A 7,342-nucleotide genomic window follows, 5' to 3' on the forward strand; every position below is an offset into this window, starting at 1 on the left:
CATGAGGCGCCGACTGGTGTGGCTCAGGGGGTTGGGCGCCGTTTCTCAAAGCGAAAGCTCCGCGGTTCGATTCCCAGTCGGGGAACATGCGTGGGTTGAGGGTTTCGTCTACGGTCGGGAATTTTGCGAGAGGCAGCCATCAGCGTTTCTCTCCACGTCGGTGTTTCTGTCCCTCTTTCTTTCTTTCTACCCTTGTCTCTAAAAAAAATAAGTAAAAAATCTGTGTAAAACGGGTACGAAATTCAAAAGCGTTAAGAGTTGAGAAGACAGAAAAAGATTTTATTTAGTGTGAGGAGAAATTAAAGAGGGAAAAATACGGTTAAAAATATCGGTGAATAAGAGAAATATCGTTCGGTCGTGTCGTGAAGCGCTCCGGTCGGGGTGGGTCCGGCGACCTTTCGGTCGTCTGGATGGACGAAGCTCAACCTAGTGAGCCGCGTTGCCGGGGAAATAAATAGAATCTTTTGAAAATGCGTGTGGTGCTTTTGGGGGCCGCTGAGATCTGGAGGTAGTAGTTACGGTAGTTTGTATGTTAGGGCCCTAAATTCCGTCGGAGCCATATGGTTAGTGCCTTCTCAGGAGCGGTTTGTGACCTTTGGTTGGCGGGAAGCTGAGGGGGCGCTAACTGCGACTGCGAAGGCGGGGGATTTTGGCGCGCAGACTGGAGAAACGTTCGTGATTGGATGCTTTAATCGTCTGGCTTGGGATTTTGAACAAATCAGAATGCGGCAACTAGCACCGGCCAGACCAATTACAGTGTATCATGAGCCCTCGTTGTCTGCGTTGCTGGGCAGATTATGCTGAGATTTGATGAGAATGTTCTCCAAGCCGGCTCTGGTTGCTTGCTTGCTAGACAGCCTGTTCGTATCTCCTATTAACTACTTTTTCTGAGATTTTAAACTTTTTCAGCCTTTTCCCCTTGAATAGCGAGTAACTGGGAAAATTGGACCAAAAAGAAATTTATTGAGAAACAGGAGTATAAAGGATGTAATATTAAAGTATTTTCTTACTTCATAGGTGTGATCCAGAGATTGAAAAATGGAGGAAGTGGATTTTCGTTACATGGACTTTGAAGGTATATAGCTTTGCACGGTAGTAAAGAAAATGTCACACTATTTGCTGCCGTATCAAAGATCTTCTAAATGTATTTTTTCCTGAATTTCATCTCTTTGCAGTAGCCAGAGCTCCACCTTTTCTCATTAATGCACCAGAAAAACAATGTAGATGTTTAAGACACTGGAATGCTTTATAAACTAGTATAAGGAAACATAATTCGCAATTCATAGCTTGTTTTCTCAAGGTTTTTATGGCATGCAAAATAACATTGGCTTAATCTGAAATAGAAATTACTGCATTCCTGGCTGGCGTAGCTCAGTGGATTGAGCGCGGGCTGGGAACCAAAGTGTCCCAGGTTCGATTCCCAGCCAGGGTACATTTCTGGGTTGCAGGCCATAACCCCCAGCAATCGCATATTGTTTCTCTCTCTCTCTCTATCTCTATCTTCCTCCCTTCCCTCCCTAAAAATACATACATAAAATCTTTAGAAAAAAGAAAGAAATGCTTTAAAAAAAAAAGAAATTACTGCATTAAAAGTACATTAAAACTTACTGCAAGATCCTGGTCCTTTCCATAATTATCAGTGAAAAATAAATTATATCCTGTGTAGTTTTACGTTTAAGTCCATTTTATTGTATCTTTATTCTTTTGAAAATTGTTAATGTTTTTAGCATATTTATGGGAATTCTTAATAAAGAGAAGTAATTTGAGTAATCACACCAGATTCCTCAGCTATGCCAGATATGGGAGAATTTATGATATTTATAAAAAGGAACTATGTTATATATAGGGTGGCTACAGATCTATGATTTTCAAAAGTTTAGGTCAATTTTTTAAAGATATTATTTATTTTTATTCTTAGAAAGTGGGGAAAGGAGAGAGACAGGGAGAAAAATGTGGATGTGTGAGAGATACACTGATAAGTTGCATCTTGCATGCATCCCAACTGGACCAGCCAGGCAACCCAGGCATGTGCCCTGACCAGGAATGTACCTTGGACCTTTTGCTTCACTGGACAATGCTCAACCCATTGAGCAGTGCCCCTCAGAGCAGTGCTTCATTTGTCATTTTAAAACAACAAAAACAAAGCACTCTACCACCTGCTTTAAATTTTAATTTAGGATATAATATCTTAAAGATAGAAACATAAAATAGGGATTATGAGTTTTAAGTGTATGGTATTTGAGACCTTGTATTTATATAAATATCTGAAACACAGACAAATATATAGAATAATATAATGATCACCAGTATACCTATCACTAAGTTTTGTTCAATCTTAACAGTTTGCCGTGTATTTCAGATATTTCATGTTTGAAAGAACTGAAAGATTACGTATATTAGTTTTTCATCTTTTAAAGTTTTATATGAACTGTATCATTTTATGTGATGTTTCCCTCCTGTGATTTGTCTTTTTTCACTCAACAATATTTTTTGAATATTTACCCATATGGATATTTTAGCTCTAATTCATTTATTTCCAGTGCTGATTAGTACCATTACATTGAATATAAGTGTACCACAAATCATTTATTCAATTTCTCTTATTGGATGTATGAGTGTTTTAAGTAATTGCTGTTACAGATAACAATGGACATTGTGCTTCAGAGAATTTAGTGGGAGCTTTCAAATAGTTTTGACCAGCACCCATGGCAAGGAAATACACTGCATCAAAAGTTTAATGAAACAGTTTTACCTGTATTACATGCAGTGCACCATCATATTTTCTATTTTATGCTTTTTTTAGTTAAAATATTCTGGTTATAACGCACTAGGTTGATTTATTTATTTCTTGAGCACTGGGGGCTGAGGCTCTAGGTCAGTGCTGTCCAATTGAAACAAAGTGCAAACACAATTTTATATTTTGCAGTAACTACATTGAAAAGGTTAATCAGATGAAATTAATCTTAGTAATATAAATTATTTAGCTTAGTATATCCAAAATATTATTATTTCAGCATGTAATTAATATAAAAGTTATTAATGTGAGAATTTACCTTTTTTGGTACAAAGTTTGAAGTCTGCTATGTACTTCAAGCACATCTCATTTTGGACTTGCCACAAATCAAGCACTCAGTGGTCACATGTGTGTGGCTAGTGGCTACCTATAGTAGCAGTGCTGCTGTCGGGCATACATTTAGGTTGAACTGCTGAGTGTGCAACTGACAGTTCCAAAGCTGTCAGCGTCTTTAACTTTATAAATATTGCCAAATTGCTGTCCAAAGTAGTTTTAACAACTTATATTCTCTCTCTTTTTCCCCATAATCTTGCTAATATTTGGTATTGTCACACTTAAAAAGATTTGCAGATATGAAAGGTGTCATTGTTTTTAATTAACATTTTATTTTGGAATAATTTTATATTTACAGAAAAGTTGCAAAGATAGTACAGCATTCACATATACCCTCCAGCCAGTTTTATTTTCCCTGATGTTATCATCTTACATGGATGTTGTTTTAATTTCTATTTCCCTGATAACTATTGAAGTTGAATATATTTTCTTTTTAAGAATTTTTAAATCCTCACTGAAGGACATTTTTTCATTGCTTTAGAGAGAAACATTGATGTGAGAGAAAAACGTTGATGGGTTGTCTCCATCCAGTATGTGCCAGACAGGATCCTACTCGCCCTAACTGGGAATCAGGCCCGCAACATTTTGGTTACAGGACAGCGCCCCTGTAACCACTGAGTCATACTGGCCAGGGTGAAGTTGGGTGTATTTTCATAGGTTTGTTGGCCATTTGAGTTTTCTTTTTTGTATACATAACCTTTAGTCACGTTTTATAAAAATGAACCACAAAAGGCACGTGTGATGGCCCTAGGTCATTTTTTTATTTTTCTTCGTAGGGAGAATTGACATAACGTCCATCTTCTTGTACCAACAATTCCAATCAGTTTCATGGGCAAGAAGGAATAGAAATTGATTTAAGTTTTACCCACTGGGGCTAAATAAGTGTACCTCTTTTTCTGCATGTCAAACCTTCCACTATTTAAAGGTACTTACGTCCCCTGGAAAGTCTCCTCTTCAAATGAACCATTCTCAGTTTGCTTACCTATTCCTCATATTACATGGTTTCTAGTCCCCTCATCATGTTGTGTGCTGTTCTCCAAACATGCTCTTTTCTTTTCATGTTATTCCTTAAAGTGTGGTACCCAGAACAGAACACAGTTCTCTAGGTTTGTTATGATCATCACAAAATAATCTTTCTCTTCAGATTTGGGAGTGATCATCATTCTTGTGAGATGACGATGTAGCTAAGATTGAAATTTTTGGAAGAGGGCATTCATAACACACTGATGACTTATTTTGACCATTTTGCTTCTAAAACACTCTCATTTTTACAAAATACATTCTGCTGTTAAGCTACATCTTGCCTGGCATATATTGGTGCAGTTAGTTTTAAAGACTTAAATATAGGACTAAGATTTTTTATTATGTTAATCCCATTGCTGTGACTAGAGATTTAACTTTTGCTCCTGGTTATATCTTTGTTCTCTCTCAGCTTCTTCATCCAAATCATCGATAATACAGTTAAATAGGACAGGGCCAAGGACAGAATGTTATGCCATTAAAAATCTCACTTCAGATTGGCATCGATCCATTAAGCAGCATGTTTGGGTATGCTTGCTCAACCTGTTTTTTTTAAAGTTTTTATTTATTTATTTTTAGAGAGGGGAAGGGGAGGGAGAAAGAGATGGAGAGAAACACCAACATGTAGTTGCCTCTCGTGCACCCCCAGCTGGGGACCCAGCCCCTAACCCAGGCATGTGCCCTGACCAGGAATCAAACCAGCAACCCTTTGCTTTGCAGGCTGGCTCTCAACCCACTGAGCCACACCAGCCAGGGCTCTGGTTTATCTCTTTGAAAGGCTCTTGGGGTTCTATGTATATGCACTTCTGTTACCAACTCTCCTGTTCACCCCACCTCCAGCTTTTTTGAGATATAATTGACATGTAACACTCTGTAAATTTAAGGTATATGGTGTAGTGATTTTATATATGTATATATTATAAAGTGATTACTACAAGAATGTCAATGAACACATCCATTACCTCACATAGTTACAGGATTTTTGCAGTGGGGGTGAGGAAAATGGGTGAAGGTGGCTCAGTTGGTTAGAGTATTTCCAATATGCCAAGGTTGCAGGTTTGATTCCTGGTCAGGGCACATATAGGAATCAATTAATGAATGCATAAATGAGGAGAAAACAAATCTATGTTTCTCTTTTCCTCCATTATTCTCTCTCTCCAAAAGCAATACATTTTTTTAAAATTAAAAAAATTCCCTGGCTGGCATAGCTCAGTGGATTGAGCACGGGCTGGGAACCAAAGTGTCGCAGGTTCGATTCCCAGTCAGGGCACATGCCTGAGTTGCAGGCCATGACCCCCAGCAACCGCACATTGATATTTCTCTCTCTCTCTCTATCTCCCTCCCTTCTCTCTCTAAAAAAATAAATAAATAAAATCTTTAAAAAAAAATCATCCCGAGATAATTTAGCCCAGTTTTCCTTCTCAACATAAGGGCTATTTCTTCTTAAAGTATGGCAACAGTTTATTAAGCTTTGGAATCCCCTTTCCTATGATTAATTTGGAGATAATTCTCCTTTTTCTAGATTTCTAATATCTTTGTATTTGCTGTTATATAAATACTCTTATGGTCTATCAAAATATTCAATTTATACTTTCTTTTTTTAAAAAAGATTTTATTTATTTATTTTTAGAGAGAGGGGAAGGGAGGGAGAAGGAGAGGGAGAGAAACCAAAGTGTGGTTGCCTTTCACATGGGCCCCCACTGGGGACCTGGCCTGCCACCCATGCATGTGCCCTGACTGGGAATTGAACTAGCAACCCTTTGCTTTGCAGCAATGCTTAATCCACTGAGCCACACCAGCCAGGCACTTTCTTTTTCCTTTCAATCTATGATGACTGTTAGGGAGGTAGATATTCTCTAATTGGTGTCATTGAATCTTCAGCATTCAGTCACAATATATACTCTAGATAAGAGGTCCCTAAACTTACTGGCATCAGAGACTGGTTTCATGGAAGACAATTTTTCCACCGATCTGGGAGTGTATTTATAGTCTGCCACCAGATACAGCCTAATTGTCACTTGCTACTCACTGATAGGGTTTTAATATGAGTCTGCTAGCAGTTGATTTATTATGATCTCTGTGCAGTCAAACCTCTCTGTTAGTGATAATCTGTATTTGCAGTCACACTTCCCAGTGCTAGCATCGCTGCCTCAGCTCCACTTCAGATCATCAGGCATTCGGGTCTCATAAGGAGCTTCAACCTAGATCCTTTGCATGTGCACTTCACAGTAGGGTTCGTGCTCCTATGAGAATCTAATGCCTCCGCTGGTCTGACAGGAGGTAGAGCTCAGGCAATAATGCGAGCACAGGGAGTGACTGTAAATACAGATGTAGCTTCACTTGCTCACCCACCACTCACCTCCTGCTGTGCAGCCCAGTTCCTAATGGGTTGGGACCCCTGCTCTAGACCAGCCCTGTCCAGTAGAAATATAATGTGAGCCACAAATGTATTTTGTCAAAGAATTCTTTTGAAAAATAATGCTTTTTTTTTTTTTAGAGAGAGATGGGAAGGGAGGGAGAAAGAGAGGAAGAGAAAGATTGAGGTGACAGAGAAAACACTGATCATTTTCCTCTCGAAAGCCCTCAACTGGGAGGACCTGGCTGGCAATCCAGGGACGTGCCCTGACCGAGAATTGAACTGGCAACATTAAAGTTTGCAGGCTGTTGCTTAATCCACGGAGCCACACCAACCAGGGCTAAAGTGTTCTTAAAAGAAACAAACAGAATGCTTCATGAATTTGTATGTCATCCTTGCTCAGGGCCCATGCTAATATCTGTGTTGTCCCAATTTTAGTAAATGTGCTGCCTAAGTGAGCACCAGAACTGTAATTTATAAATAATTTCTAATAGCCACATTTTAAAACTAAAGAGAAACAGGTGCAATTATTTTTAATAATAATAACTATAATAATTCTAATACTATATTTTAACCCCACATATCAAAAATACTATTTCAACATATCATTATACAAAATTACCAATATTTTGAGTTATAAACTTATGGTTATTAACAATTACTGAGATATTTTACATGCTTTTTTCTTACTACATCTTTGAAATCCGGTATTTTACAATGATAACACATCTCAATTGGGACTAACCATACTTCAGGTGCTAAATAGCCACACATGGCTGACATGTTCAACTGCAAATGTAGGCTAAAACCTTTAGTAGAAAACCTCACTCAAGATAATA

At 38.3% G+C, this 7,342-nt stretch overlaps 1 non-coding gene across 1 annotated transcript; it reads right to left on the minus strand.

The window, feature by feature from the left end:
• Positions 1–6,861: 6,861 nt before the first annotated feature.
• LOC123824412 lies at positions 6,862–6,965 on the minus strand. The gene has a single exon (XR_006786691.1). It is a non-coding gene; the product is annotated as a U6 spliceosomal RNA (small nuclear RNA).
• Positions 6,966–7,342: the final 377 nt, after the last annotated feature.

The sequence above is a fragment of the Phyllostomus hastatus genome, unplaced genomic scaffold (genome assembly GCF_019186645.2).
Source record: "Phyllostomus hastatus isolate PE091 unplaced genomic scaffold, TTU_PhHast_1.1 phas_contig_551, whole genome shotgun sequence".
NCBI lineage: Eukaryota > Metazoa > Chordata > Mammalia > Chiroptera > Phyllostomidae > Phyllostomus > Phyllostomus hastatus.